Source organism: Quercus lobata, chromosome 10, assembly GCF_001633185.2.
Source record: "Quercus lobata isolate SW786 chromosome 10, ValleyOak3.0 Primary Assembly, whole genome shotgun sequence".
Classification (NCBI taxonomy): Eukaryota; Viridiplantae; Streptophyta; class Magnoliopsida; order Fagales; family Fagaceae; genus Quercus; species Quercus lobata.
In genome coordinates this window covers 27889260-27895259 of record NC_044913.1, presented here as the reverse complement: position 1 = coordinate 27895259, position 6000 = coordinate 27889260, and positions in this window count along the sequence as shown.

The window sequence follows — 6000 nt, the reverse complement described above, 5'->3', positions numbered from 1 at the left end:
ATAGATGGAGAAGCCAACTGGACCACTCCTATCATGTCTTACCTCAAGGACGGATACCTCCCTGAAAAATAAAGAAGAAGCAAGGAATTTAAGGGTAAGAACAGTAAAATTTGTCCTTAGAGATGAGGTACTATATAAAAGGGGTTTCTCTCAGCCCTACTTGAGGTGTTTGACTCTAGATAAGTCCCACTATGTTATGAAGGACATCCACGAAGGAGCCTGTGAAAATCATTCAGGGGCAAGATCCCTCGTCCATAAGATAATTCGCGCAAGGTACTACTGGCTATCCATGCAAGCAGACGTCGAAACTTATGTCAAAGCATGTGACAAGTGTCAACGCTACAACAACATACCTAGACGACCATCAGAATGCCTCACTCCAATGGTGACCACTTGGCCATTCGCTCAGTGGGGACTTGACATCCTTGGTCTCTTTCCCATGGGGACAAGGCAATTGAAGTTTTTGGTGGTAGAGATCGATTATTTTACTAAATGGGTAGAAGCAGAGCCATTAGCAAAGATCACCGAGCAAAACGTCAAAAACTTTGTTTGAAAAAACATTATTTGCCGTTTTAGAATCCTTAGGGTGCTTGTATCAGACAACAGACACCGGTTTGATAACACACCCTTTAGAGAGTTCTACAAACAATTGGGAAACAGGAATCACTACTCCTCACCCTCCCACCCATAAGCCAATGGATAGGCAGAAGTTGCAAACCAATCCTTGCTAAAGATCATCAAGACTTGGCTTGGGGGGCAAAAGGGATATGGCCAGATGAATTACCCAGCGTCCTTTGGGCATACAGGATGATAGTGAGGACTCCTACTGGAGAAACTCCTTTTAAGCTAGCATATGAAAGTGATGCAGTGATACTCGCAGAGGTTGGTTTGACTAGCTATAGGGTGACCCACTATAAGGATGAGGAAAATAAGAAACAACTTCATCTAAGCCCCGATCTCATTAACAAGGTAAGGATGGATGCGGAACAGAGGCTGGCATGTTACAAGAATTTGATGACTAAGCATCATGATGTGTTGGTCAAACCAATGCAGCTCAACATTGGGGACCTCATCTTGAAAATGGTGTCCCTAGCTACTAGGGACCCCGCTCATGGAAAGTTGGGACCTAATTGAGAAGGACCATACAAATTCATCAACTACAAGAGACAAGGATTGTATTATCTGGAGGCCTTGGATGGACAAAGGCTAGAGCACCCATGGAATGTAGAGCATTTGAGGAAGTACTACCAATGAAGGCCCGTCAGGGAGGTCAGCATGGATGAGACTAAAGACTACTAGTGACCACTAGCAGCCTATTTATATTTTCTTTCAGCACTTATGTTTTCTAGCATTTGAATTCCCTAAAAGGCACTAGCTACAGGTATGTGCAATGTTTATGGATGATGTCATGAGCAAAGTTCGTTTGTATATAAGGAAGTTTGAATTCCATAAACAAAACTAGTTATTGGCATAAGCCATGTCTATGGACGATGTTATGTACAACGTTCTCTATTGTCTATGAACGATGTTATGTACAAGGTTCTCTATTGTATATAAAGCATTTTGAATTTTCTAACTTAAGTGTTGATGATTCTTTATGAAACTAAAGTCCATAAAAAGTTATAGACATGTAAAATCTCTGGACGCAGAGATGTATTGTCGTGAGTCATCCTTAGACAAGGAAAAGGAAAATTATCATATATAAAACCTTAAGGTAAAAACAGAAGTGCAAAGGGAAGGAATAGACACCTCCTCATACATTTGTCCAATGATAAAAAACGAAGAAAGGCATGAATGTAATAAATAGTCAATTTCTAAGGACAACAAATGTCCAAGCCCCTGAGTAATCCAAATTATGGACAAGAAAAAACTCAGCCAATTCAAAATTCCTAAAATAAGTCCAAATTATGGGCGAGGAAATACTTGGCCATTCCAAAGTAAAGTCCTAACTATGGACAAGAAAATACTTGGATACTAAAATTGGCAACAGAAACAAAAACAAACGTTCAAACATGGACATAAATATATTTATAGATAAACTTAAGGGTAGACAACCATCATCCCCCAAGTCGCTAGACGGTGTAGTGTCACCAAAGAGTGAAAAGTCCTATCTACAAAGGAGCGTGCTCGTTGGACGTGGTCTAGGAAGAAGTTAGTCAGGGAGGGTCGTCTTACAGCTAAAAAAAAAAAAAAAAAAGAAATGAAATTGAAGTTAGGTAAGTATAATGGAATAAGCAAGATGAGCTATAAAAAGGAACGTACCCTTAGGACGTAGACAACCCATCTCATCGATGTAGGGAGGGAATGGGTCCTTGCCTACCTCAACAGGGTTCCCTGCCCAAAACCTTGAGACGAAGAAGAACTCCGTCTTCCACCTCTTATCAAATGAAGGAAGGGACCATATCAACCTACAGCTAGAACCCCTAGTTGAAAACTGGTTGAAACCTAGGGATTGGCTTATTTTGGAGAGTTTATAACAATATAGGAACTCATCCACAGTAAGAGGACGATTCCCATCAAAGACCTCTTTCCATAACACTTGCATGGATATAGTGATCCTTTATGCATTGGGGTTAAGTTGGTTTGCTCCTACACATAACCTATGGAGGATCTCCCTAGCAAAAACGTTGAGTGGCAACCTAAGACCCCCTAATAGGTAAGCCTCATATATGGCAACCCCTGAGTTTGGAGTACAACACCATTCACCAGGAGTAGCAAGTTAGGGATTAAGCTCGTTCGGAATTTGATATTTGCTCCTAAGTGAATTAAGTCTTTTCTCCTCTATCTTTGAAGGAATACCTATGGCATAACAATACAAAATGTCCTCCTCCTTACTAGGGGAGGGGATGGATGGTGACGGACCAGTGAAGGACCCAAATGTTGTCTTCTGCCTCAACTCCTTTTGGAGAACCTCTAAGGGAATCCTAGGAACCCCAAACGAGTATTGTTCGTCCGTAGAACCACTATCACAACTACTACTACCACTACCATTACTCTTGTCATGGTACTCGTCTATCTCCCTCTCATCCCTATTACTAGACGAAGACATCACTATCTCAGCCATTTTGTAAAGAATTCTAAAGAAAAACCTACAGAAGAAGAAAAGAGAGGATACTTGACTCTAAATGAAGATGACTAAGGATAGAAGGAAACTTCTAGATGTTGCTTAGGACGACTAAGATCAGAGAAGAAAATATGAGAAATATGGGAAGAAAACAAGGTGGGACACTGAAGCGATATGAACCAACCAGAGTGTGCCATGTGGCAATTTTTTGAAAAATGAAATGACACGACCTTTAAATCGATAGGATTGTGCCACATGTCAAAATCCAGAATGTTAGATCCTTAATAGCCTTGGCATGGCACCTGGAGAATTCTTCGACCTGTGAAAGGCTGCCACGTGTGATAGTAACAATAGTATCAATGACACAAGGACAAGGGGGCAACTTATAGAAATCTAAATTAAGTCAGGATCATCCATGATAGTTGTCCATGGATAGGTCGTCCAAAAAGGTTTTACAAGAAATGAAGCCCAATAGAAGCACCCCAAACATGAATAGAATCCCTCCATAAAATATTACAACCGTCCAAATCAGGATGGTTGTCCATGGCTCATAAGGGTATGGACGACCATACTACACTTGGTAAATTTTAGAGGAATTCTCTAAAAGCTCTAGCAATCAAACCATGATCTGTCACTCTTGAACATGGGGAGGATTCCCCAAAATTTGCTCCATTTTCTCCATTAACTTCATACATCTCCCATGATGTTAGTGGATTCGAACAAGTAGACCTACTTCTAACTCTCTATAAAAGGATCAAGTCTCATTTTACCAAGGTAAGTTCTACTATTCACAATTCACCATCCTTGTGTTTTAGATAGAAAACTAACTTAACCATCAGAGGGCCTTGGCCGGTTCACACCAGTCGCCCTTGACATTCTTTTTTCTCTTCAGGTTCTCAAGCCATCACTATATCCCAGAGCATTCAGTCTACTGATTCTCTTGCATCATCAAATTTAAAGAGAGAATTTTTTTTTCTTAATGTCCAAATCATTTCTTATTTCTCACATGTGAACTTCAAGTCATTATGCTTAGTGGTGGGTCAATCATTAAGCATGAAGAACTCAAAAAAATTGCGGCTCTTGCTCTCCATAGCATGCATATGAAGTTGGATGCACACTTGCACCTCCTCCAAAAAGACTAATCCAAAGTATAACAATCAAAATTAACATTAAACTCAAAAAAGTAACAATCTTTTGTGTTTGTAAAAATAATAATCAATCTTTAGCTACAACATGATCATTCAACCTCAGTTTCCATATACAAAATAAAGAAAGCAATCTATGAAACTTGAAACACATAGCATTAAAAAAATTGAAGATCAAGATTTTAGAGAAATCAAATGAGAGAAAGAGAGAGAGAGAGAGAGGTACTTTTGATAGTAGAGATAAAAAACAAACCTGCACTTTTTCCCATCACAAATACCAAGCTTGTTGGTTGTAAGAGAGATTAAAAGAGCACATATATAATTATGAAAATATGTAGTGGAAGAAAAAAAAAGTGTTTATGATACAAAGGTGTTAAGGGTGGGGAAAGTTTGGGAAAGAGGAAGAGGCCATGTGTGTTTTGGTAATTGAAAAAATGTATTTGTAACTGGCAAGTTGCATACTTAATATGATGATTTTTTATAATAATAATAATAATAATAATAATAAAACTCATCCAATCTAATGTGGTAGCATAATAGCTAGTCTCATGAATTAAAAAAGACTTTTGGCCTACCATATAGGTTTCTAGAAATTTGAGACTTTCCATATTCATTATTATTTTTTTACTAAAAATGTTTATGGAGAAAAAATAATAGCCTATTATAAATGAGAATTATAATTTTCTATTCCATATTTTCACATTCATTGTCTATATATATATAATTAGAAAGTTATACTTTTTGTTTTGTATTTTTTTTTTTTTTTATGAAAAAGGAATGGTTAAAATTGATTAAAAAATAATAATAAATACTCAATTAACCTTAATATTATTAAACAAAAAATATTTATAACCTACCAATATATATATATATATATATGTATATATGATTAGATTTTTTTTTTTTTTTTGGTGAAAAGTAGTTTATAGACATTGAAAGCAATAAGAAAAAGATGATGTGCCCTTGTTTTATGCATTGATTAAGGGACACGTGTCATCATTGTGTGCATCCTCTAATTTGGGATTCAAAGAAGTAAATATCAAATAATACAAATTATTTAGTCTTAAGTCTTAACATCAATATTACATTTCTTAAAAGAACATCAATATCACATCACACAATAAGAGGATTTTATAATGAGTAGTGCTAGAGACACATAAAATGTCACAATTTGTGCCACAACTCGCCTATGAGGTGAGTTGTGAGTGGTAGAGGTGTGTCCTCACATAGACCCACCATTACACCTTTACCATTTACAATTCACCATATGGGCGAGTTATGGCACAAGTTGTGCCATTTTATGTCCTTAGTATTACTCTTTTATAATAAATTATTACATTTAGAATCTTAGTTACCACAAATGACATATCTTAGGTCTTAAGACTCTTAACCAGAAATCATAAGAAAAAAAAAATTAAATAGAAAGAAAAGAGTCCATATTTGAGATGGGTAGAAATGAAAGAAATGGGTAGTGGAGAGGCAACGAGCGAGAGAGATAGAGATGAGAGATTGAGAAAGGGTGAAAGACAGAGAGTGAGAGAAGAAGAGAGACAATTAGAGAGATAAGGGAGCCAAAAAGTGAGAGTGAGAGAAGAAGAGGCAGTAAGAACTAAGAAGTGAGAATGAAATAATTAGGTTTTTTAGAAGTGACAAAATGACATAGTTTAGGACTTTTTTATATATATTAAATAAAAAAAAGCCAAAATTTGCATTCCCCTCAAAATTTACCAAAATTGATTGACACAGTCGAAGCTAACCAAAATTTGATTCGATGCGAAATGAGGTTACCAT